Source organism: Lonchura striata, chromosome 14, assembly GCF_050655825.1.
Source record: "Lonchura striata isolate lonStrDom1 chromosome 14, ASM5065582v1, whole genome shotgun sequence".
In the NCBI taxonomy this organism is placed as follows: Eukaryota; Metazoa; Chordata; class Aves; order Passeriformes; family Estrildidae; genus Lonchura; species Lonchura striata.
The window spans coordinates 6,596,106-6,623,888 of NC_140716.1; the positions used below are offsets into that span (position 1 = coordinate 6,596,106).

A 27,783-nucleotide genomic window follows, 5' to 3' on the forward strand; every position below is an offset into this window, starting at 1 on the left:
CTCCCGCCCCGAGCCAGAAATGGAAAGCTGGGAGGTGAAAACTCAAGGGTTTCATTTAACAGAATTAAAGCCTCCATTTCTGCACATTGTGGTGCCTGCACAATCATAGAGAAATATATCTTGGTTAAATTTTTGATGAGCTTTCGGCTGCTCTAAATAATTAACCAGGACCTCTCTCATTTGAACATGGGTGCAACTTTTCATGTTTCAAACGCTTCCCGCCTTAATCACCAGGGAATCGCTTGAGTTATTCAGGTCACTCCATATATTTATTTATTTTCAACATCACTAGTCAAAACAAATTTTGAACCTTTATGCAGAAAGGGGAGAAAGCAGTTTCCTTTTGATCTCACTCCAGGTAAATCCCCAGAATATGTGTCTTGTTTCCAGTAGCTGAATAATAGAGATTGATAGGTTAATCAGTTCCAATACAATTTACAGAGCAACAGTGTGCACTCAAATCCTGACTTTTGACATTCCTCACATCCAGGATGTTCCAAGGATGTTAGTGCAGGATATCACAGCACAGTTTTTGAAGAACAGATGCATTAATAAGGATACTTCTGTATCCCCTCTTGGAAAGCAGAGGAGACTGATCCTGCTTTTGACAGGCTGCTTGTATGACATCTACCTACTGAAGTCAGTCCTGCTCCACAACCATGTAACAGCATGGAAAATGAGGGCTTAAAAATATTCCTTCTGTCCCTTCATTAAGTGTCACAAGGAGCTTGGATGTTGTTTTATACGAAAACCAGACTATCTTGTGAGTATATAAAGTGGCATTAAGTGTATTAAATATTGGATTCAACCCCTAATGAGGGACTTTGATCTTCTATCATAAGACTCAGATGTGAAAATTGGACTCTAAAAGCAGATTAGTAAAAAAGCTCCTTCCTAACCATTCCATTCTAATGGTGCACAGTAAGCCACAGACTGAGCCTTGAATTCATGTAAAAAGCCCACAACATGAAATTAGCTGTGTCCACTCTGCAAATGTGGTTGTCTGCAAAGAGAGAAGGGGCATGGAGGTGAGCTGGTGAAAATTTGACTTCATGTCATTTTTCAGCATACCTGCCTGTGAGATTCAATACTCCATCCCAAAAATGGGATTCACATCATCCTGTCTCAGAGACATCACAGGAAAACAAACATATCTAAAATTGCAGAGGGCTTCAAAATACCATAGACAAAGGAGCAGGCTGCACTGTCAGCTGAATTTCTAACAAATGTCTACCCAGGGCTTTCAAACTTGTCAATAAACTCAGGATTAATGATCTCAACTTGTGCCATTTTGTAACGCATTACTTAAGGCACAAAGCTGGTGAGCTTGTTTAGTCCTCCATGACTTTCTTTTCTTCCTATGGATGGTCACTGCAAAAATCCAAGCCAGTTATTTCCCAGGAGCAGTTACTGTTGTTTAGTTGTTACTGTAACTGAGTTCCTATATATTCTGCTTTCACTAATTTGTCCCCTTTTGCAGTGAAAACTGTCATAACTGCTCAATTTAAAATGCAGACTGCCTGAGAAAGGGCCTCCTGAGAAGTGACAGGTCTGGAGAAGTACTTTATGTGCAGGAGAGCATTTTAAATTGAAAACTCTCATGTTTCTGCAATGAGACTGGCAGAGCTACATGCTATTACAATGGGAGTCTTACAGGATTTTCCTCAAGAAATGTCCTTTGCTGCTGGTCATGTCTTCAAACAGTTTCTGAAAATCTTAGACATAGGTCAAAATTCACTTATTTTTCATTTGATGATATTGTTGTCAGTGCTTATGTTTGGCCATAGGTGCCAAAAGCATCAACCAAAATGAAGATCAAAAGTGACAGAACAGGGTATAAAGTGCTGTGGTTTCACTGTCTCAACAGTTTCTTAGCTCCAGCTGGGCATCCAGACATTAAAAGCTAACTCAGAATCATCATCTTACAACAGACGTAGTGTAAGATTTTCTTCTTTTATGAGAGCATTGCACAAACAAACTGTGTTTGTGAGCCATTCCCGTGGCACATGAGGCAGGGAGGAGTGCTAATTCCAAAGTGAGACAAAGAGCTGCTTTTCTTGCCCAGCAGTTACTGCTGATCCCAGCTGTGCCCAGCTCAGTCAGGTGGCCACACGTCCACCACCCCCCCCAGCACTAGGGACACAAATTTGGTCTCAAGCCTACACACTTGCTTTTCATCTTTGTGTGACCCCAGCTGGTCACAAAAGGCATCGAGACTCCTCCAAGGTTTCCATCTTCCTCATCAAGATGTACTAAATGTATTTGGAAATCTGGCCTTTAACCTGCCTGTGCCACAGTTCTTGCTCCTCTTTGCCTCTTTTCTGCCTAGTGCAGTGTGAATGCAATCCCTCCACAGCAGCTGCTGCCCCCTGAGCTCTGTGCTCATGGCAGGGTAGGACCCTCACTGTCATTTAGGAGACCCTTTGCTCCAAATAAGAAAAACAAAGTCCCCCATTATCTCAGCATCTATCTGGCAGTGCTGGCTTACTTGTTGGACTCCATAATCTTAAGGGCCTTTTTCCAAACTAAATGATTCCATGATCTTATTCTGTCTTTTTCCAGCTTAATTTTTGTATATCTACATATGTTAGGTCATCTACTATTTCTGTGGGCTAATGCATTGTCATATGTTCTATTTCAGTAACACCTGAGTGTGATTTATTAAAATGACAGACCACACTACAGTCTTCAATGCAGGGCTAATTTGTTCCTACTTTTTAATGCAGTTCCTCACATAATTTCCAGCATTCAGGAGAATAAGTATTTATTTTAATCACCGTGCACTGCATATGTAATTTTTTTTCCTAGGTGAAATTTCTTTTTAATGGAGGCTGGGTCATGAGAGAGCAATTATATAAGTTATGTGCATGTTACAGAATAATTTAAAATCAGCTTTAGGTCAACTTTTTTAATTATCTATTTTATCAACTGTTTTTGACTAGCAATTTAAATAATTGTGCTTGCCTAATACCTGGAAGTGTAATTGCTTTTGGATGGCCTTTATTCTGATCTCAGTATCAGCGCATACTGCGCATGTTTGCATCTGTCTGCGTGGTGACAGATTTGTGATGACAGCTTGTATAACTTATTTATAAAATGACAAATTATTTTAGGATTTCTTGAAGTTCACGGACTGGAAATATGGAGAAACACCTGCTTGCTGCAGAAAGCTGAAGAGGATCTGCATGCTGAAGAGAAACTGCAGGAATTGGTGAAGAGCGCTTTGCAAACACAACAAAACCCCACGGGCCACCCTTATGCAGGTCCAGGTTGCAGGCAGACCTTCATGGATGTCATTTTTTAGCTACCAAGTCCCTGTTGCTGCAGTCAGGTATGACCAGGAAGATTCCTAAAGCCTCACCTGGAGTCCACGGGGAGAAGCAGCCTCCTCCTGGGGTGGTTCAGAGCAGGAGCCGGGTGGGAGCGCTTTGAGTGGCGCCTGGCAGAGCCCAGAGCACGCGTGTTCTTCTGTGTCCTGCAAGGACAAATCCTCACTGTCCTTCACTCTGGGCTTCCTCATGCAAAGACTGCAGAGAGGGGCTCAGGGCTGTTTCCATCCCAACCCTAAACATGCCAAGGCTGTCACTGTAATTGCAGTGGGAGTGTCACTCTGAAGCTACCTGTTGGCATCAAAGGATGAGTTCATCAGCAGGAGGCTTCGCTGGAGTGGGGTCTGGGATGTCCAGCTAGAAAGAATAATGAGAGCCTCTGGTAGAAATTAGCCCCTGGTAGGAATTCCCAGCAGAAGGAGCAGGAATAAAGAGCTGAACTGCCTCTCAGGAGCCCTAAGTGGGCAGAGCAGCACTGCAGACACAGACTCAGGCAGGAACACACAGAGCCCACTGTGCAGCACCAGCAGTGGTCAGTGGGTGTGTGCTGGGAGAACAGACAATGGAAATAACCCACCACACCTCAGCTGACAGGGGTTCTGCACTTAAAAATAAGTTATCCCGTGCCAGAATGAAGCCTACCTAGACACAGCCTTCTAACAGATAAATAAACCACTATGCACCTTTCTCAGAAGGCTACTCTCACAGTCACTTTCATAGATAATAAAGATACTTATCAGCATCACTCAAAAAAGAAGATATTGGTTTAAATTTTGCATCCTGAAATCCCATTCATACAAACACCCATTTATCAGCTACTTAAAGGCATCTTGCTTGAAGGGCAACTACTTCTTTCTAATCTGATGGATGGTTTAATATTGTCCAGGTCAGTTTTTGGTTTCATTAAGCAGGCTAACTGTGTAAGTTAGGATTTCTGGCCCATAATATTCTGAACTGTATTCAGCCACCAGCGAACATCAATGTTTAAGCTCTGTGGCAGCTCTGTTTACTGTTCAGCCTGCTGGTTACAGCCTGCAGGGTACATGGCAAATGAACACTTTGGTGTCAGGCCAAGTCTGGCCTGGACAGGAATGTTTAAAGCTTCAACACCCATAATAAAGCAATATAGCAGCTTATCAATTACTATGAAATTAGTTTCAGAATTGCTGCTGGATGCAAATATACACAGCATTGACATTTATTTTCTTACCAAGAAAGACTTAATTTTGTTTTTGAGAGTGACTAAGGTATTGGCATAGTGCCTTGTGTTTTTCAAATTGTCTCTATTTGAAAAATGAACTATCCCTCAAGGTAAATTAAATGAATCTTTTTCTTTGTTCTTTCAGTCCTTCTGCTGGAAGCCTAGTGCTGTTCAGCTGGAACTGCATGTAAGCCAGAGATAGACAGGTTGTTCCTTTGAGCATTGACTTCCCAAGAAGCATAGAGACAAAAAAAAAAAAAAATTCCCTAGCAGGAATAAAACTGAACAGTTCAGACTACCCTCATTGTCAGAAGAAGTGCAGGAGCTTACTGTGCACATGAGGGGATGGGACTTGTTCAGACCACGTGAGGATGCACAGGAGGTCACACAATTTCAGGAACAAAATGAGAGAAGGGATAAGTGAACTGGCATAAAGGATAGTAGTAGCAGGGAGACAGAAACCCTAGAGGCCATTACCACACCTGGTAGTACCCCCTAGAAAATTTCTGTCTCTGTCTAGACCCTTTCATCCTGCTTGCAGCACCAATTTGACTGAAGATATCAGTGTTTCTGAGAAGCTGGTTCCTCTTAGATTTTGCAAATACTGTGGAGTGTTTCTCTATCAACACATCACCTTCCCCCTGGCTTTCTCTGTCTTGACAATAAGAATGCACAGCACACAGAGTGTGAGCAGTTTCCCCCAGCCCAGACCCAGAAGTTTTGGAGCTGACTCACTTTCACATCCTTGTGCTCAGCCCTGGAACAGAAAGGGTGCTGCCATCACTTCTGCTCTGCACTCACCTTGTCCTCTGCTTCCATTCTGCCTCTTCGGTCACATTTTCTACCTGCAAATACATTTTCTGCTTGTTTCCTTTGGCATTCTCTTTATCTGAGTGTGAACACACATGCCTGTGCACACTTCTGTGCTTTTCTCATGTATTTTCACACGTGACTGTATGTTTGTATTTCACTTGTGACTGTTTCCTTCCTACTGCACTGAAAAGCTGTAAACATCCCAATTTCTTCTGGCACACAGAAGCAGCTATGATTACATCCGTGTAAATTTGGTGATAACAGCTGACACATCCATTTCTGATCACAACTTCTGTGGGCAGCCTGCTTTTCACTCTCTAGCTGGTAAGGAAAAATAAGGGTTCTTCACAAAAGATAAAACTGTGTCAGCTTGCACTCACCTAGAGAGATGCTGAGCTCTGAGACAGGTGAGATTAATGATAGGATTGAAGTCACACAGTGTTAAGCTGAAAGTAGATTGGAGTGGCATAAAAAGTATATATTTATGTGGAAAAGGCTTTTTCTGTAATTATGCTCTGTCTTCACATAAATAGATGCTCACAGCACTTAGTCTGAAATGCTGCAAATCTGAAGAGCACCAAAGACTTCAGATTTCTTCAGCTGGATGAATATTACAGTTACCTCTATGCTTTCTTATCAAAAGCAGCACCGTGATTAGAGACAGGTCATCTGTGCTCTATATGAATAAATGCATTGCAGTATACACAAATCTAGCTCCAGATTCATATATAAAAACTAAGAAAAGCAGTCAAAAAATACCAGAAAAAAACCTCAGAAACTGATATTGAGAATTTAGCACCTGAACTGGACTGGGAAGGTGTACTGTGAGACTGAAACTCCAGTGCTAAAAGAATAGATAGATTAAAGGAGGGTTAAATCTCCACGGATGATGGAGATTTCAAAGCCAATGATTTCTCTGACACTGAAAAGGATTTCCCCTTGTACAGGCAGTTGCACTGCCAGGGCTGTAAAAGGGAAGCTGTTCCCTGCCTACTCTGCATTTCAACAGTGCTTAATTTAGCTTACCTTCAGCCACTGGGCCTGAAACTTTCTTAGGCACTTGAGAGGTTCTGTAAGATCAAACATAGATTTTCACATCTATTTGCTTTAACGTTTATTGCATAATACCATTAAAATCCATGATTGAAATCAGGCTTTATTGGCTGACAATACTCACAATTTGTCAAGTGCCCTGCATTTACTGCCCAGCATGACATCAAAATGCAGGGCAGTGACATCTTCTCCATCAGCAGTGAACTCACACCTTGGCTGTAGGGGTTGAGGGTCTGAGGTCAACCTAAACCAGAGATTATCACAGAGACATCCCAGACAGCTTGCTGGTCTGTCTCACCCCCAGGTCCTTGCCTCTGCAAGTCTATATTGAGGCAACAAAATCCTCTGTCCCTGTGGGCAGAGATGTGGATCCAGGAGGTGCCAAGGAATGGAGCAGCCAGAACCAGCACATGACCAGAGCCAGCATAGTGCCATGAGCTGCTTTTGGCCACTGAGCTCTCCTGTGGCTTTTAAAACCTCTTGCCCACAGAGTTTCCAGTGGAGCCCCAGTTTCCAGAGCTGTCTGCTGGGGTTGGTCTCCTGGGTTTTGTTCCACCAGACACACTGCAGGCCTGTCCTTCCTGCAGGACCTCAGGTCATGCCAAAAAGCTGTGCTGTGCAGCTGTGGCATGCCCCAAAACTCCTGGAGGAGTATCAGCCCAGCCCAGCAGAGCCATTATGGTCTATTGAGTCCACTCAGCACAGAGTCCTTTGTGTTTCTGTCCCAACCCCAGCTTCTAATTGCACTCAGAGCAGCTCCAGGGGCCCTGCAGCCTGAACACAACTCCAGTGGACTGGAATTTCCTTCTTGGAAAGGACCACTGGGACTGTGAGCAGGCAGGGAGCAGGGTGAGATGCCATTTGTACCAACTGTGTCACAAACAGTGCCACAAAGAGTGGAAAGGGACTCGCAGTGTATGGTGAGAGCAGCCTGTGAGGCAGCACACGGAGATCAGCTCTCCTGAAACCCTTCCAGACCTGCTGCTTCCTGTGCACTGATTGAGTCACGTCTTTAAAGTAGCAGGGTACATGGAGAAGTCCCTCTGCGTGACTTTTTGGCAAACTGAGTTGGTTTGAATAGAATTCAGCTCAGTAACTAGTCCTGTTCTACCACTGTGCTGTTCAGGATCATGTTCTCCATCTCCACGGAATTACAACCAATAGCTATCACCCCTTCCTGGGGATTCAGTATTCAAACACAGGTAACTCATTTGAGGTGAAATTTTCATCTTCTTTTAGCTGCATCAGATTGCACTGGTACTGCTTAATCTTTTGCTGATTGAATTTAGCTGTTGGCTTTTAAAATAAGGGCACGCTCAAGTTCTTACATTCCAGGAGCACAAGCAGCAAGTGAAGTGCTTGCAAAGCAGCTTTGCTGCCTGCACCTGCTGAGGTTTGCTGCCATGCACCACTCCTGGGGAGCGTGTGCAGGAACAAAAACACCCAAGTGCTGGGGGAAATTCTGTCTGCATCATCACAGCTTTTCACATTTTTGTAATTTTATTTTTATGAGTATGAAAACACGTTTATAGTGTGTTTGCAAATACGTGTGGATAATTTTCACATGCTGCCTTTGAAGAGGCATGAAGGAGGTTAACATGGGAAGGCTGAACAACACCTGGTGGTTTCATATGAGATACTGAGGGTGATGTCTCTTGCATAACAAATCACCTGTAAGAAACTGAATGAGGCCCCAAGATGATTTTGAGGCTTTAAATGAAATAAGGTTAAAACCATGCAGTATTAGTTTTGTCATGTAAAATCTATCTCTGCATACACTTATAATTATTTTAATTTTCACAAAAAACTTGGAACAACAGGCATGTTCTAGGAGTAGAGGCAGTATAAATAATAATTTTTAAAAATCTCTATACAGAAAAAAAAAAGGGCAAGATTAGTTTTTACTTCCATCTAAAACTTACCTGGCTGTACTTTAATTACTTTACAGGACACAAAGAGCAATAAAAGTTACCACATTTCTGAACTTGGAGAGAGGCAGAATGGGTGCACAACTTTGCAAAGCACAGAAGGACCTGAGTTCAGGTGCTGCTGTTCCCATCTCTGCCATAGAGCTGCAATATAATGAACAGTTCAATGGGTCAGAATCTGTAGTGAGATTAAAGGCCAGGAATGGTACATACAGCTTGTAAAAAAAGGAAAGAACAGACAAAGCTGCTTCCTATCACCTGCTGGATCTGATAGTTTTACAGTCCTGTTTTATGTACAATTTTAGCTCACAAGGACAAATTAATAATTTATTATGCATCTGATATCCAAACCTGGAGATCCTATAAACAGCCTCTCTGACTGTTTCAGAAGGAGCAGATTTCCCAGCACTGGAGGGCTGGACTCCCTTCAGACTGGGCACCCATCATTACAGAGGTTGGTATTTTAAAATTGAGACACCAAGAATTTTCAGTGTGGATCAACACCCAACAGACTCCTTTGTTTGAATCTTTAATCTCACCATTAGGCACAAAAGCCTATTCAAACAATGTGGGTTTGGACATTCTACCTTTTTCCAGTTTTAAGTTGACTTTATAAATCACACAAAAGCTTATTCTCTGAAGGTAACCTGACTCAACACCAGCCTGGATGTAGCACACAGTTCTCTGCAGGTACCACTTGCACAGGTTTTTTCTGTGCTATTCAATCAGCAATCTGTCAAATACCCTGCCCAATCTAAAGAACACAGACCCTCTCACTTGTCTGCATTTCCAGGATCTGAAGTTGTGCTGATTTATTCTGGGGGAGACAATGCTCCTTGGAGAGCAAGAGCAGGGATACAGAGTGTGGCATGGCTGGATGACCCCAGCCTGCAAAGGCATGGAGGCATTAAAGTGTATTTTATTATTTTTTTCCCTGTTAGAGCATTGTCTTTGCTAGGCCAGGCTAGTGGGTGACAGCCTCTTGTAGACTCAAATTAATTGCTGATTTGGATACTTATAGTTCAGGCACAGATTTTTTTTTTTTTTTCTATGTCGTTCATTCCAAATAAAGAAAATTTAAAGGAAGAAGGAAAGGCATGAGTATTCAGTTGCAATGGGAGGCAGAGTTTACTGCACCCCTGTCAGGTCAGGCATGGCTGGAGCAGACTCACTGTGCCACACTGGGCACCCCTGCACCCCCAGGCCAGCACCTCTCCATCCTGCTGGACACCACAGGCAATGGCCAGAGTGATGCACTGCCCCCAGGGCTGAGAGGGGCCAGGAGAGGGTGGTGACACTTGGCCACAATGTTCTGTGTGGTGCCAGCTGTGCCAGGGGGCCCAGAGCTGCCCAGTCCTTGGCTGAGTTCACAGCTCAGCAGGGAGTGCTGGCTCCATCCAGCTTCTCCCACTGAGTGCCACAGCCCAGCACTGCTGGCAGCTGCCTGGCACAATCCAATCCCTTCTGCAGAACCTAATCTCTTTATAGCAGCATTTGTACATAAATTAATGAAAGATCAGAATATAAAGATGTTCATTTTTGATTAGTTGCCCATTTACAGGAAATTCAGTTAAAACTGTTTAGTTTTATCATCACTATACAAAATAAGCATGACAGGATATTTTAGCCTCTGGATTATGTAGATAACACACAGAAATGTCATTTACATTTTCATTCTTTTCAGAGAGCAGCAAACCCGTGCTTGCAAGCAAATTAAAATTCAGAACTTAATTGGATTTTTATATTCTCTTTAAACAGGTAATATTGTTTTTCTTCTTTTTATTATTGTATCTGAACACTGGATTTCATTTTGAGAGTGTGCCACTGAAGGTGAGAGGCCCTCTGTGCTAAATGCTTCATTTAACACCATTAAAATCTACGTTTTTCCAACACATTTGAGGATTTAGATTGTTGAATGCCAGCATTTTAGTATTGTTAAACAACAGAAAGACTATGGAAAATTACTTTCTTGGGTGTATTTATGTATATACTTATGTGTGTGTGCATAGCCATACAAACACATGCACATACATTATTGATCTGCTTGCATGTGCACAAACACACTTATACACATGTTTATACATATGTCTATCTATCTATGAAGGTGCAGAAAAATGTTCCAATAATTTATCTCTGCACATTCACAATTTGCCATAACTTGACAAGAGATTTGAGAAAAAAGAAAACAAAACACATATTTTGTTTGATTATTTCTCAAAACTTACAGTGATATGAAAACTGTGGAAATAATTCACTATTTACCTTTTTTTTTTTTCCTTCTTTCTGCTTATCATGAGCTTTACCAAGGTGGCACTTTCTGATCCTGTATATAAGACCAGTAAAGTTCAGTCTTTGCAAATGCAGATTGCAAAACCCAGGACTTGCATATCCCAATGAGGGGAAAGTCATATTGAAGAGTAAGTAATACCTGTGAGAAAACTTCATATTTACACTGAAGAAGATACTGAGAATGGGACTCTGGCAGGAAACAGCATTTTTAATGGTGAGCAGAGGGAAAAGTCACTTTGGTGAGGTCACCTCCAGGGTTATGTCACTATTTACCCTGTAGTACTTAGTACTACTTACCCCTGTAGTAATGTGCTGGGGAGGAGCAACATCAGTGCCAAGAAATCTGCACTTTGGATCTCACAACTCACTTCTGTTCTGTGGCACTGGGATGGAAGGCTTTGCTCCAGACAAGTCATTTGCTTTCAGGAAAATATCTGAAACAATGAGAATGTTAAAAGAAGAGAACACTTCTTGGCCAGCAGTTCTGGCTGCTCCCCTGAGCACTCTTGGCACAGCAGCAATCAGGGAGGACGTTCCTGTTGTGTCCCCAGGCAACATGGTCCTGCTTTTTTATTCCAGGGTGACAAAAGACTTCTTGCAACCATACATCTTCCCCCTCATGTCATGAACACTTCATGACCCTGAAGAGCCCGCTGAAGAGGAAGCATGGTTCAAAACCCCTCAGTGCTAAACAAACAGGCTCACACTAACCCCAGCCCTTCCCCTGCTCCACTCATTTCTGCTCAGTGCGAGTCAAACATCACAGCCACAGCAGAAAGCCTCAGCCCTGCAGATCTGGGTGGAGCGAGGCAGGAGCAGAAAGGCTTTGCTAACTGAGGGCCTAATTATAAAACTGCCAGTACCTCTGGGAAATAACTGACCACAAATGTCAGCTCAGCAGCAGGCTTGGAGCACTCCTGCTGAAGACAAAAATTCTCAGCATTAAAACTCCTCACTTCACATTGTATCATTTTCAAGTGCATGACTTAAAACTGATCATGCCAGACACCTTCCCTTATCCTCTGCGTTTTCCCTTCTGAAACCCGTGATGGCAGTTTTAACACCTGCCACGAGCACATAGGTGTGTAAATTAAAAATGTGCTTTGCCTCCTCTGCGTTGACCTTCCTCACAGATTATTACTGCACTTTCATCTACCTGAGGCAGAACCCCCACACATTCAATACAAAAAATGTATGCATAAATATGAAACAAATCCCTTGAAGATTTCTCCCATCATTTGAAGGTTTGTCCTTCATTTTATAAGTTGTGTTTATTACAGATTGTAACATGGGTAAGGACCTGGAATTACTTTTCAAAAGTTAATATTTTCCACACAAGCAGAAACACAAGTAATAAAAAAGTAATCAAGGAATAAAAGCCCGAGTTTGGTGCTACTTCTTCTTCAGGATTTTGCCTGGTTGTTCTCTGCATTCCTTGGGAGGTCAGAATCAAGTATATGAGTCTGTCAAAAAGTCATTCTTTCCCTATTTCTTCCCAGAGTAAAAAAAATATTAAATGAACATATAACAAGAAAATCTGCTCCCACCGGGATATCAAGTCCAGCTTTGTAGTCATCAAAGCTTTGTCTAATTCAAATTACTTTGGCATAACTGTCAAAATTTGCTCTTCCCTGCTGATTCATCTCAGATGTGTGGCATTTTTCCTTTTGATTAGCCAGAGATGAACCTGGCCAGCCTCACTCACAGGTGGTTCCAGCACAGCTCTGTGCAAGTGAGGCAGAGCCATGAACTGCTCTCCCATCCTCCTTGCCAGCCTCACACTCTGCTGAAACATCCAGAGAACATGGACATGAAAGAGGCCCACAGAAACAGTCACAGAGAAAGTAATTTTTCATTTTAAAAGTGTCTTCTAATAATCCCCCCGTATATTTTTGGGTTTTGCTTTTAATTAAAAATTTTTCTGGTATAGTAATAAGTCAAAGCGCTCTTTAAAGCACAACCTCCTATGAAGTTAAAAAGTAAAACACCATTGGCAAGGGAATTTTTCATTTGTATCTCAAATATGCCAGTTGGAAATCCACAGTGACAATGCTGATCCATGTCATGATCAAAAACCCCAAAACCAGTGATGGGTTTTGGGATTCAAAAGTCTATTGAAATGAAAGAGAAACTTCAGATGCACTTATTTTGCATTTGTAGTTTTCCTCATGCCATTTTTTTTTTTTAATAAAGACTTTCTGAGTATCCCCAGTATCTGTTTCTCTGGCTGTGCTGTAAGCAGTTAAAACCAGCTCTTTTTGTTCTTTGCAAGTGACTGGAGTAACCTGCAGAGTGCTCAGCACCTCCAAGCCACATAATTCTATTAGAAAAAGGGATACCCATCAGCTTCTGACCAGGCACTTTAGCTAATTGTATTAATAAGACTAAGTGAAACTCAAGTGCTCTCCAAAAGGGAGAGATTTTATTAGTAATGCTCTGTAGGGCTGGAGGATGGAATTATTTCTGTTTTTCAGGTGACAGGGAGGGCTGCTGAGGGATTTACCTGGTGTCACACCTAAGTCCATGGTTCTGACCAGCCCCTTCTTGCCTTGCAGGGCTGGGGCAGCTCAAACCCCAGTGCACAGGTAAGCGTGGGGTCTGTAAGGAGCCAGTGGCTGTCAATCCTGCAGGGAGCTGATCACTAAAACCCAGCTCCCAAGACAATGCATGGAGCTGCAGAGCTGTGCAGAAAGCAGCTCGTCAGCAGCGCCAGCAGAGAGGGGAATTCACTGCGAGGCTGCAGAGCTGAAGCACTTCAAAATGTCAAGGCAGGATGACAACCCGCAGGCAGAGTTGTCTCTGCAGAGTTAGGATGTTTCATGGAGAGCACATCCCACGCAGGATCCTGCTGGTGTGGCTGCAAACACGTTCCTTGTGGGAATCCAGGGCTTCCCTCTGGCTGCCCTGGCAGGTCTGGGACCCATGCAGGGGTCAGGACCCCCCTGGACAGAGCCCCCAGAGACACTGTCTGTGATCTCTGTCCATGGAAAAGAGTTTTCAATTTACAGGATGAATTACCAACCCTGAGTGCTTGGTAATAATTAAGTGTGGCACGGGTGCAAAAGTAAAATTTTAGGTTTCTAGATGAGGGGTCCAAAGGGGACAAGATGGAGGAAATTCGGTGTGTCTTGTCCTTTTTCTCCTTCTTCATGCCCTCCATGTTTCACTGCGGTGTTGGCATTTTTCTGTTGGTTCAGGCTGGGGACACACTGTCCAACGTAGGTGACAGATATTGGCACGTTCTTGTAAATCCAGCCCAGGGAGTTTCTGGTATTTAATGTTTGTAACATCCCACTGAGGGCAGAGCCCCACACGCTGCCCTGCAGGACAGAGCTGGGCAGGGCAGCAGAACATGTGAGAGATAAACAGAATAAACAACCTGGAAACCAGCACAGATTAATTATGGCTTCTTCTTTGGCAGCGGGGCTAACAGACAGAGACTTTCTACAATCTTGGAATCATCAATACCACAGATTCCAACAGCTCCTCACTGGCACAGCCAAGGCAGGACCTGCACTTGCCGCTGATTTTACACCGGAGCACCTGGGGCCATCCCCGTGGGGATGCAGGTGTGGCTGGGTGAGTACCCAGTGCTGCCCAGAAATGATGTGTGTTGTAATTCTGTACTCTCTGGCTCTCACACAGCATCTCTTAACCCCTGGGTGCACCTGCTCTGGAATAAATTTTTGCAAAGCTCAGATACATGCATTAAAAAAAAAAAAAAATCTTTTCTGAAGAGTCGTCAGCAATGCTTGGGAGAAAAAAATAACTTCACATCTTTTCCTGATTTTAGAAAACTTTGTGTTGTTGAAATGGTTTTCTTCTTGAGCATCTAATATTGACATTTAAGGGAAAAGCAGCAGCAGGAAAAGTGTGTCAAGAAATACCATTTTAAGTTATGGGTCATAATCAGTGGGAAGCAGGAAGCTGGTGCCGTCCTCTTCACTCAAGGGAAAACAGAGGGGTAAAAGCTCCTTCCTTTCTTTCACTAGCTACAAACTAATCTTATTTCATTAAATTCTACTTTAAAACAGTTATCAGTGGCATGATCATAAATCTAACTCCTTGAAGACAGACAGTTGAGTAAGGCTGGTTTAAAATCACAGAGATTTTTTGTATGCCAATGTCCTAAAGGACTTCATTCACCTGTGTGATTTTATAGTTTTAAGGTTAGAGTAGCAAGGAGTTTATGGCCTTCATATAACCCCTAGAGAAGCCCGGTATAGGTCAACACAGCTATATATTCTGGAATTCCCCAGGTATATGTATTTCACAAACTTCTGCTTCCCTCCCACCCCACATCCCCCAAACCAGAAAGTTCCACACAATGCTGGTAACAATCTCAACACCTCTGGCTCTAAACCCTCGGAAACACGCTGCAGGAGACACCAAAGTTCCCTGCAATTACAGAAGTGTGGCCAGGTACATTAATGAGCCATTAAAATGTGCCACCTGTAGCAGGGAGCTGTCAGAGGCACGGCGTGCTGTGACTCTGCTCCTGCCTGCAGAGATCCATGTGGCACCTCGAGACTGAGCCTGCTTTAAAACTTCCTGCCTGATGAATGGATTCATTTGGAGCAAGATCTGAAAGCCATGGATTTTCCATACCTTCTCTCCAGTTTAAAATACAGGCTCGATATCTCTCATGCTTCAGGGATGGGGATGAAGGTGGAACGTGCCCTGTGTGGGGTTTGTGTGTGCTCCTCCTGCCCATCCCGTTTGTTGTTTCCCCACCTCACCACCCCAGGCAGCATCTCAGCACCAGGGACATCAGCTCACTGCGGGGACATCATCCCAATCACAGCTACCAAGTCCATCTTGATTTGGACCATACACTGTCCCCTCTGCACCCCCAGACGTAGCTCAGCTGCAGCTGGTCAGGTCAGATGGAGTTTTGAAGGGACACAGAAGGTCACCAGCAGCTTCCAGCAAATCTCCTGCTGATTCTGTGCCAAAAAAATATTGCTTCTCCCCAGAAGTCATCCAGCTCTCTGGTAGCTTTGCCAGCTTCTACCTCTTTTCTTAAACTGGATCTCAATAAATAGTCACATATCCACACTGTTTAGAAATTGAATGACTCTTCTGTTGGACCAACTCTTAAAGCTTAGGAAGCAGTGAAAGAGCCCAAAATTAAGCTATGAAATACACCATACTCACATATGACAACATAGGAATTGACAGGTAACAATAAATACACTCACAAGTGTTATAACAATAAATATAGCCTAAAGGGAAAGAAAGATTTTTCTTTCTTTTTTTTTTTTTTTTTTTTTTCCTGGTCTCTGGTCTTCTGAGACATAGCCTTGCTTTGAAAATGTTGGCTTAGAATTCATTAAGAAACAAGAGTCAACAGTATCAAAATTTCTCCTCTTTCTTCTTGAAAACCCAGTCACAAGTACTACATGATTTTAAGGCATGAGAGATTTTGATTTTCCAGTAATTCTGCTATCTAGTTGTGTTGCTTTAATTAGCTATCAGCAGCACTTAATTCATTTCTAGTGTATTGTTGCTAGCTTTTTACATATCTCTCCCAACCTGTGAAAAAATCTCAAAAATAGACCTACAAAAATTAATCTTCCTGTTCCCTGTGCAGAGATATTAAAATGGTAATTGCATTCTTTATACCTCTAAAACCTGGTTCTACTTCTAGATACTTATCTGAAAGCCCAATGAAATTGTGTGATAGCAATTGTTGATGCTACTTACACATTACTGGAAGGTATTGAGATCCGATAGTAATCATGAGACTGTAAAATCTTCACACAGTGAGACCATAGTTCATCAGTGCCTTTGATTTTTATACTGAAGAGTGATTGCCTGGACAAATAAACTCCACTTATTAATTCTTAGCATCATATTACCTTTATTTATTATAGCACAAGGAAAAAATCTTGTGATTTCAAGGGTACTATACTCAGCTGGCAACACAGCAATTTCTTAAAACCCCATACCTCAAACACAGACTGCTTCCCCACGTGGCTCCTGTGGCCAGGTAGGTGCCACTTTAGTCCTTATTGGAATTCACTTCCCACAGAAATCCCTCTGCTCAAATGGCCACAAACTGCCAGGACGTGGCTGCAGTTGGTTGCTCACGCCTTGTTGGAACTCAAAATGTCCCTCAGACATTTTTGGAAGTTCCAGGCCCAGATCAGAAGCATTTGAGACCCTGGCAGGCAGCTGGAAACAGCTGTGATTTTGGGTTTGAGCCATGGAATGATTTACCAACCTTGCAGGAAGAACAAGAAGTCACAGAAGTTTAGATATTAGAGTAGAAGTAGTCACAAAGTAAAGGGAAGAATTTTTGAGTGCTGTACAGGGGAGTTTCTGTTTTGTACATGGGGGTCAGAGGTTTTAAGATGGAGGGGTTTGGGCCTGTCCTGTCCTTCCTCTTTCTTCTTCTTTACCTCCATGTTCTTGGTGATGTTGGCACTCACAGATTGGTTTGGAGTAAAAAAGCACCATTTAATATAGGTAATGGGCATTGGGGAAAAACTGTAACCATGTAACACGTAATGTATCATATAAAAGATAAAAAAGCACCATTTAATATAGGTAATGGGCATTGGGGAAAAACTGTAACCATGGAACACGTAATGTACCATATAAAAGAGAGCAGCAGCCCTGGGCGGGGAGAGAAGAAGCAGTCGGGGTCAGAGAGGATGTCAGAGGGTGTGTGTGCCTCTGCCTGAGCTGTGAGCAAACCACAGCAGCCCCAGAAGAAAATCTTTTAGATAACTTGCAATAAACAACCATAAGACCGGACAACAGAGACTGCTGAGCCTTTCTTTGGAAGCACGGGGTGGAGGAGAAGTTTTTCACCACATGAAGCCACCCATGACCTAGGGTGGTCTCCAACAACCGCTTGGGAAGACCAGCCCTGCTCTGAGACTCTGATTTCAGCCTTTTGGGGTTTCTCAGAGGAACTCTGTGCTGTGGGTCCTGGAAAAGCCAGCCTCCCCTCAGTGGATGTGTCACCTGCACACACCAAACCCTCTTCCAGCAGGAAGGGTGGGGGGTTCTTGCCCTTTGATATCACATTATCTAAAGCTTTTCCCACAAACTCGTGCCAAGAAAAGCTAAGCAACAATTACCAACAGTTTAGCTGGAGGCACCTTCCTTACTTGTGACCCAGTCAGGCTCTGCTACAAATTGAGATCTTTTGGAAATTCAGTATTTTTATTCCAGAGAAAAGGGTATCAAAAAAATAAAGAAATGAACAGATTATGCTCTTAAAAACTCCTCTAATATTTTGATTTATTTCAGCATTGTTTGGCAACTTTTCACAATAAGCAGTTTCAAACGGCCTAAAGTAATTGCAAAAGAAACCCTATTAAGAGATCCTGATGAAGGAAACTATTAAAATTGTATTTACAGTTTGCTCTGATGAATCTCCCTACTTCACTTTTGCAGCACATGATATAGTTCCATGTTGTTTTTTCCTTTCACCAGAAGTGTGAATTATAGTCCTATAAATTCAACCTAAGTGTCAATTAAACTTAATAAACATTGTGTGAGTGAATTAGGAAGAGATACAAAGCAATTCAATGCAAGGGTTAGTTATGGAGAAGACTTTTTAATGAACACAAATTGATATAATTAAAATAAATTTGCTTTTATGTTCCTGAAGTATATGCCCTGCAAAACAAACACTGGGCCAAAGATACCATATTTCCTGAGATGAAATGGGAGCTTCCTGCTCTTTGGGATTTCAGAGATTTCTAAGGTTGGAAGATGCAGCCTACTTTGTTAAAGGAATGCAACAGAGGAGATAAAACTTCAGCTTTTTGTTAAATTTAGTTTTTCTCCCTTGAATCACCTTCATTTTACAGAAGGAAAGGAGTAAATAAAAAAGCCTTTCAACATTATTCTTTATAGGCTGGCAGTAACCAGTCGGTCGCTTCTCTGAATTCTCATTTTTGCAAGCTGTGATGCAGTCATATGTCAAGACCACATTTAAAATCAACGTACAAGGTGAGAAAAGCATTTTTACTACTACAAAATCTCCCTCTCCCTCTTTCTTTGTGTCCCTGGAATAATAGCAATAGGTTCATCATTATTTTTGACTGTGTAAGGATAGGAGAGGTGAATCATGTGAACCAATCTCGTACCTTGACAGCACAGCATGCTTTTCCTCACCTTCTCCTGGGCTTGCCTACATTCCCAAGCTGCAGCCCCATTGTTTTTGTCAGACATGTTCTCCAAATCAGCTTCTGTTTCAGAAGATCTTCCTCACATGGCAAAATTATTCTGGCTGGAAAATAGGGAGAGGATTTTTTTGTGTTCACAACAGCATCATTGACAATTAGTGCCTTTGGCACCCCCTCTACAGAGAGAGGAATTTCACTCTGTGGATAAATAGAGAGCTTAGGTTTCCAGGGCTGTCAGCCCTTAACAAACAATAAATGCATGCACCAGTGTAGAAGGGAATATAAATCAGAACAGCAACTTGAAGGTTCTTTCTTAATAACACAATGCATGTTTATCTCTGAGAAAAGAAGGCCCAGCAGCTAGCAAACACCACTAAATTCCCACACAACATGGCATTGTCTATGGCTCTTAGAAAGGTAAAACATGCTTGAATAGATGTTAGTGTTCTTAACACCAGAGGCCTGCATGCTTAGAGAAAGGCAATCACAGCACACTATTTCTCCCGAGGCGCTACAAACTATTGTTCCTTATAATTGCAAGCATAAGATTTAAAAACCTTTTCATTGCCTTGATGAGTTGGTTTGCAAACTGGCAGCATACCAACCACTGGCTTAAGCTGTGTGACACGATATGGACAGTCCTTAAACCCCAAAATCCCAAAGCTCATGTCTCTCTACCCTCAGAGGACGATGCCTTTGATAAAGGCAGATCACTGCAAAGCCTGATTCCATGATTTAGAGAATGCTTTTAGGGTGAGCAGTTCTGAATTTTCAGGGAATAAGTTTTTCCCTCCCTCCTTCCCCACCCCCCACACTTCTCTCCTCTGAATTTTCAAGGTTATTATCTCAATGCTTTTTCCTTGGTACCAATTCCTCTGAACTTGAGTTCACAATGACTCACAGCAGGGAGGCACAGAGAGAGCTACCACCAGAAGCTTTCTCCCTGGAGAAGCTTCACAATGCTGCCTATTATGTAGCAACTTGAAATGCTGGCTAAATGGCACACATCTCTTAAACATCTCTTTCTCTCATTTGTTCACCCCAGGGACCCCAGGCATGGAGATGGATCTCTGCTCTCCTTATCCCACCCTGCCCACTGCAGAGGTGTGTGAAAGTGTGGAGGGCTGCCAGTCTCTGGACTGCCATGACTCCCAGCAATGCTCTTTGGAGGCTTGAACTGGTGGGCTCCAAGCCTCAGATCAGCCCAGTGTTCACCTACCAGTGAAAGCCCTTAGAAAAAACACAGCCCACCTTTTGGGGTTACATTTGGGGATGTTTTCCTAAGTCCTACTCATCCCACAACGCCCAAATTCAGAGGTGCAATGCAGTGGAGAAGACACTAAAGAGGCTTTGGCTGTGCTGCAGTGTGGATTAAAAGCTTCTCTTCTGAAGGTTGGTAGAAGGACCTCATTGTAGAAACAAACCCTCCTCAGCAGATCCCTCCTACTGCAGTTTCAGGTCAGCCACTCCTCCCTGCACTCCCACACAGGAGAGCACAGATACTGAGGACAGAGAACCATGAAACACTGGAAGGAAATCCACTCTCCCAGTCTCATGAGTGGAGACAAGGCTGCAGACCACCCTGCCTCCCTGCAAGCTGGAACACAGAGCAGGCTGACAGCAAGACACAAGGCCATTACATGGGACAGGCAACTGCTCAAACTAACCCACCAGTCATTTAAATCTATCTATTGTTCCTTCTAAATTTCTCTCTTCCAAAACCCACGGCAGGTGAAATCCAATACCATGCACTGACTCACAAATAGCTATTCATTTCAAGAAATCTTTCACCTGAATTGTTTGTTAGAAGCTTCTAAAGAAAACACTGGGTAATAGAAAGTGTAGGTGAAATGACAAGTTGAACTGATTGCACACAATAAACAAAGCACCTGGGGCTTCAGTGTGCCACAGCTTTGTTTGGAGGAACAGGATAATGATGTAAGCCTAGCAGTGGTCCAAGATTACAGGCTACCTCTCAGTTCTTCTATTAAATTCACCATGTGATGCTGAGCCTTGACTCTCAGCATCTCTTTCCCTTGACACATTTACTTCTGTGTTATTCATTTGTAAGGACCTCAGAAGAAGGTCTGCTCTCCTCCATAGATTCTCTCTCTGTGTTCTGGCCCTGGCTCCATAATCCCTTGATGACATATCTAGTAATTCTCTTAACACGTGTACAACTATTGCTAATAGCAGTTATAAGAATAGAAATAATTTTGCATTGTACAGTCTCATGGCCTGTACAACACACTTTGTTGCAGTTCAGCCATTAGTCACATTAAGTCCAAGATCATAATTCAGCCCCTGTGATGACTAGACACAGGGTGCTGCTTGACTGCTTACAGCAGAAATTGTTGTTTACAAGGTACTGTAGAGATGGCAGCGCTGCACTATTAAAAACATATTAAATTAATTGAATTCAAACAACCAGCCACAAGAACAGAAAGGAGAACAGTATGGAGCTGCATTTACAGTTAGCATTTAAAGACAAATCCTCCTCATGAAGTGCAGCACACACACACGGATGGGGCAGGTCCTTCTCTGGCTTTTTCTGTAACCTTTATGGGAGGAGACAAGTGGAAGTGCAGAAAATGGGGATCTTTTCTACTCTCACCCACTTTAGCAACCTAAGAATAGCACAGATTAGTTTCACCACTTCCCAGCCTGGATTGCTCCCCTCAGGGATAAATGCCTGCAGAACGTGTCAGCTGGTGAAGCATCTTTCCAGCCTGACAGGGGAAAGGTGAGCTACTCAGTGAGCACCACACATCCTTGGGGCATATGAATGAAGCTCAGAAAGGGTGCAGCAGTTTGGCAAAAATCTAAGTCAAAACACCATAAGATTGAAAAGCCTATACCAAAAAAACCACACAAACAAACAAACAACCCCAAACAAACTAGAAAAGCTGCCTGCTGGAGGAAGTCAAGGTCTTATTGTGGAACTTTCTCCTTTGTGCCACAGATTAGCTTTTTCTTCAGTATGATGTGATCACATGAAAGTATGAAGTGAAGCTTTCTGCAAAACAGCAGAAATTTCAAGCCTGGCTGCATGGCAGAGTAGAGGAACACGTGCCTGGCACAGCACCACCAGCAGTCTATTGGCAACAGGCAGCTGAAATTAGGCATAAACCAAATTAACAGAGGGTGGAGAAAGAATATACTGCCTCCCCCAGGCACGTTTAAAAGTATTCAGAGCCAAAGGGATGAGCACAGCCACCAGCTCTGAGCTGTGCCCTGTCCTGGGCAGATGCAGGAATATCCCTCAGTCCCAGCCCTTGGATCCCCTGGGCACTGCTCCAGTATCCTGTCCTGCTGCTGTGCAAAAGGAGAAAGGTTCATTAGGAATTTCTGCCTTCCCTCTGTCAGACTCTTCTTGAAACTATTGCAGCCCTGAGCTGGCCTGACACTGCTCACGTCTGTTCTGCTCAGCATAATCCTCCAGCTAATGGCTGCATGGGAGAGGCACCTCTTCCCAGGCATGAGGCACTGCTTGGAACATGAATATTTCATAAATGAATACAGACTTCTCAAAAATTATTAATACATTTCTGCAATCCATGTTCAAGGATTGCTGTAAAATAAGGCAGAGCTGTGCTTTCAGGGTCTCACTTTCCACTCTCAGACTGATCCTGACAGTATTTAAAACATGAAGCTACAGGCTTATTATGCAGTATTAATACAACAGATCTCAAGGATATTTATCGACTGCTGCTGCTAAGAAGCATTTTGAAATGCTTCCTTGACTCCCATTAGATCCTACACTAAGGTAACATTTCCCAGGAGTTTATTTGTATTTCAGAGAAGAACACACTGACCATGTTCACCCTTTCCAATATTTCTTCCAGACACAAGGGATTATTTACCCATGCTTGCATGCAAATATCTCATCTAATTCATTTTGTTCTTTTAAAATGCTGGTTAAATAAAGCTTTTCAGGGAAACAGAGTCTGTTTCAATTTATCTTAGTTGAAACTGGGACTATAAATCTCTTCAGTTTCCCTTATTGATCTTAGACAAAATTACAAATATAAATTACAGCTGCTGCAAATTAAATGTTCTAATGACTGTGTTTGAAAGTAAATGCAATGGCATCAATAACACACTAGATAAGACACTGAGAATAGCACAGAGCTACCACTCCCTGCTGAAAGCAAAATGATTTCTGTGGAAACTCACAGCCAGGGGGTCCCTTCTCCCACAGCCATGTTCTCCTAGCTCTCATTAATTTGTAAAATTAGCTACACCATATCTACAGGACTTGCAGGTGGTTTGATGCAGCCATCAGGAAAACTCATCAACTGGTTTGATAGACACCATCATTTCAGAGCCAACAGACCAAAGAGGGATGTTCCTGAAAATCCTGTAGAAAAACTGCAGGCTTTGGCTGAAATTGTATTGAGAGCCACAGAGTTTGTACACTGGACCAAGGCAAGGATCCAACACTGGAGTGTGGTGCTGAATCACTGCACTCACAGAGGCAGCACACATTCTATCAGCCCATGCTGCAGGAGATAAACACATCTCCAGCTCAGCGTCCCACCAGCTCCCTTCACTCTTTATCTCACTGGAGCACTGGTCACAAGGTCACGCTTTCCAAGGGCAAATATCAAGTGATGCTGCTTCAAGTGCCATATATTCCTCATGAAGGAGCTCCTGTTTCACAAAGCAGCATAATCATCAGTTTTCTACACTGCTGACATTTAGACCCTTAAGCACAAAGGTATCTGTTTACCAGGTCATGAAATTGCAAGTATAATATCAGCATCTATGCTGTGCTTGACAAAACTGTAAAACATTTCATTTTGCTGCCTAGTGAGCTTTCAAAAGCCCCAACACTGGAGAGGAGACAACATTCGTGTTACCATCAAAGTATTTCAAAACACCTACTTTTCTGTCTGTGATCTGTGGACATGCATTTTTCCCTCACTCTAGTTCCGCCACTTCCTTCTGATACAGACAGCACTGCAAATATCCAAGAAAACTGATTCCTTTTATGCTTTCTTAAGCTTTATGTGATCACAAAGCCTCTCTGAATAAGTATTACTGCGTGTAGTCAAGGTAATTCCTACAAATTTTGTGAAATGGGCACCTTGGTAAGCAGGCAAACGAGCTCTCCATTAATCCAGAGATAAATGCAGGACACGGGCTCTGGAAATCCTGATGTCTCACAGAACTAATTGCTTTTGAGCAGAATTCAGCTGCTTTGATAGACACCATTGATTCAGGGCCTCACAGCCATTAATGTGTTGCTGAAAGTCCTGCTTGTAAATATACCAAAACCAACTGAAACTGCACTGACTGTGAAACCACAAAGCCTTTGCACTCTGGACCAAGCAGAAATTCAATACTGGCAGGTCTGACAGACCCTCCCAGCCTGGGAGCTGTTCCACAGATGGAACCTCTCCTCTGTGCTTAAAACAGGCAATAGACCCTGATTTTTGTCTTCCCTCATAATGTAACCTGATAAACAAAAAAACAGCTGGAGCAGCAATCTTTGTCTGCTGCTTGTTCTCTGGTGTCAGCCAAGCTGTTGCTAAATCCTCCACAGATACCTCGTGCCACTGGCATCTCTGGGTTTTTGGGGGAAGACACTGGATTTTTATTTTCTTTTCTTAAAATAAAAGCATTCAGATCAGCTTTCCAAACCATTGCAGTGATTCAGGTACAACCTTCTGTTTAAATGGTGAAATTAGTGGACATCCCAATCATCTTCTAAACTTCTTGTCTTGGCTGGCAACCCTGCATCTCCAAGAGGGAAGCACAGGAGCTCCTCTGGAGGGCATGGGTGGCCTCTGAGCTAGAGAGAACATTTATGTAATTCAGAATTAGCCTCTGACATCACTTTTTGTTCTTTGCTGAATATCAGTTTGTGGAATTTCATTCATTATTTACTTTGACCTTTAGCTGCACTTGATATTTTCTTATATCAAAAACTTGACACTTCATAAAGAAAAACTCAAGAAAACGTCAGCCAGAAAGCTAAACATGCACAGGAAGGGCAGATCTCATAGTGAACTGATAAAAACCATCCCCTTGCTGACAGCCTGGGAAGATTCAACCCCAAGCTGCCCAAAGCAGGATCTTCTGCCTTAACACCACTGTTTATGCTGATTCTCTCTCAAAGCCCTCAGGTCTTTTGGGTAATCATGCTGCACATACCTGCCCTTAGGGAGATTTTTCTCCTCTCCATTAACATGAGTGAGCCCAAGCTACTCTGCATGTATGCATTCATGCATGTACAAATTTCACTAAGTATCTTCCACAGGAACATTCTGCAAAAATCACTTTTGCTGGATGCAAAAGTTCAGCCGAGAGAATTATCAACATCCAGCAGTAAAATACTGTAATCTCAGTGTTAAATGGCAATGACAAAGATCAGTTTAAATACTTCCACAATCCCTACAAGCCATAAGGCTTGAAATGTTTGCCCTTGGAATTGTAGCACAGGGTCTGGGTAGTAGTGAACCAGAGTGGAAAGAACCTGGGATCCCTGGCCCCTCACCTCCTGTTATTTGCAGGAGGGTGTGCTTTCAGCTACACCCTTTTTGCTCAAGATATTTGTGGGGTTTTGCCCACAAAAGAAACAGGAAAATTTCTTTGATGATATTTAAATATTTCAGAGAGGTGACCAGACTGTGGAAGTTTAATTACCTTAAGCCATGAGAGGGCAGAGAATTGAGGGCAGTGACAAAAAGAATGAAAAGGAGAAAAATGAACTTTTTTTCCAGGACAATAGAATGTTACTATTTATGAACCTGCAAGAGAATTAGAGCTGAAATAATTAGAAAAAGAGATTTTAATTAATGATGGTAATTCTTACGAAAGAAACCAGATTGTCAGCCCTGGAAACTGCCAGCTCATTTTATACACAATGTCCATACAATCTCAATGAGGTTATTTCAAAGATCCCCAGCACAGGACATTATCCTGAGAGAAGTTCAGTTTCTGATTGCTCATACAACGTGTCTTTTGCTGCAGCTGGACATTGCAACATGAATAGCTGTTCACTAAATCAATCCCAGGGTACAAGCAGATCCTTTGACATGAGCCAGTTGATCTCTAACAGCTTCAATCAGATTATAGCAGTGACCAAGAATCATAAAAACCTACTGAAATAAATGTAAAGCCCCTTAGGTTCAAATGGCTGCTGCATCAGGGTCTCAGCCTGAGGAATTCACAGCAAATCGATCACCAGCTTCCTCCAATACTTAAATTACCCTTAAAAACCCCAGATCACAGCAACAAGGGCCAAAGGGAAAAGAAAAGGAACCTTTCATCCAGATCATGACATTTCTGTTAACTTCTGATCCTTCTGTTTAGATACATCAGTCCCTTCATCCCAGACCTGATGATGACTGCTGTGAGAGACAGCAGACATCACATTTTGCAAAGAGCAGCAGCTGCAGAATTTGTTTCCAAACTGGAAGGTGAGGAGGAAGTTGGGGTTTTTAAGCAGTTGATAATAAAATCCTGAAGTAATGAAACATTAACAGAAGCCTTTCACCATCTACCTTTGTATCCTGTTCTCCACGCTTTTGCAGCTGGGTGGAGAATTCCACCTCCCAGAAGTGCTGAACAGACTAACAGATTTGGGGCTCAAGTTCCCTGGGAGAAGGACAAGTAGCCTGGCTTGTCCCTGAAATTTGATTTCTAGTCCCCACTGGCTTAGCAACACAGCTGCCTTAAGCTAAACACCTTGCAGTGGTTCTCATAACATCCTGTGGCAAAGACAGCAATGATTTTCACTACTTGAGCCTAATATGAAATAGATTAAGTCACATGTATCAAATTCACTTTTACATGAGTATTTCTATTACCTGGGTCAGAGAGTCTGTGCAGTCACTCTTCAAACCCTGCTGTTATTAATTCAGCAATTACAGCTTTATGGTGGCAGGAAATCCTTGGTGTTTGAGCTGGGACTGAAAAGCTGTAATTCCGAATGGGACATGACATGAATTACTGGATTGCTGTAATTTTTCAGCTCTTCATGCATTTTCACTGCATATATTAAAAATACGGCAAGTAATTCACTTTTAATATGCAAATTCAAAGACAGTAAGACAAGAGATGGATGAGTTTTTAAATGCCTGCTCTGCCTGGCCACCTGGGGTTAGCACAGAAAATCCACCAGCTAATCAGGTAACCTGGCCAACCATGCTCCTGCTTGCCTGAGTGTACAAAAAAACTACCTCTTTTTAGAAGTCTGCACCATCACAAAACCACAGAGCACAGGAAATAAATTGCCAAACAGAGGAAAAGCTGGGCAAAGGCAAAACCTTCTCAACCTGCCTTTCCCCTTGCCTGAGGTATTTAAGGACAGCTGATACACAGCTGCCCTCACATCTGACATCCCATAAAACCTCAGAGGCTTTCAGGCTTTCAACTTAATTTGCCCATTCTCATCCTCAGCCACCATTTCTCAATGAAAGTAAAAAATTGCCCAATACAGATATTGAAAAGAACTTTTAACTAGAATATTTAAACCAGGGCCACAGTTTGGATCAGCTTCCATATTCTGCAGCTCTGTCCTTGGCTTCTTTTCTGTTTCTTAGCAAAATCTCTGGCTGCAGCCAGCTTTTCTATGCATCAGTCCATACACAGGTCTGTGAGTCTGGTACACTGGTCTTAAAGACATTGCTAAATTTTAAGATAGCAAGTGCAATGATGTCTTGTTAAAAGTCTAGTAGCTGTATCTAACAGCTAAAGTGTTCAGTGTGGTAATTACAGAGGCGAGAGACTGCTGAACATGTGTAAAAAAAGGAAATAATTGGAGTAGCAGTAATGCAAAAGCGTCTCCAAGCCTAGAGCAATTGTTATTTTGCCCTCCTACTGATGTGCTGCTTACTGAGGATACAGTGGTTAGAAACCAGCTCTCTTTAATGAATGCTAAGTTCAGGTGTTTTCCATCCAGAAACCCCAAGGCTTCGTATCCAATACATGCACAGTTTAGGATGCAGAGGAAAAACTACTCACAAACCTCATTGCCTTGCCCTGAAAGATTCCATCTGCCTCTTTTCCCTGGG

At 42.7% G+C, this 27,783-nt stretch overlaps 1 long non-coding RNA gene across 14 annotated transcripts in view; it reads right to left on the reverse strand.

Annotated features, from left to right (window-relative positions):
• The window catches only part of LOC146766070 (uncharacterized), a 255,124-nt gene that overhangs the window by 28,668 nt on the left and 198,673 nt on the right, over nucleotides 1-27,783 (reverse strand). For 3 of the 14 annotated variants that reach the window (XR_014958391.1, XR_014958389.1, XR_014958388.1), the window contains exon 1: nucleotides 1-27,783. This exon is cut by the window's left edge; it is cut by the window's right edge and continues 349 nt beyond it. This is a non-coding gene — a long non-coding RNA (uncharacterized LOC146766070). The other 11 variants (XR_014958398.1, XR_014958394.1, XR_014958401.1 and 8 more) reach the window with 10 other exon arrangements.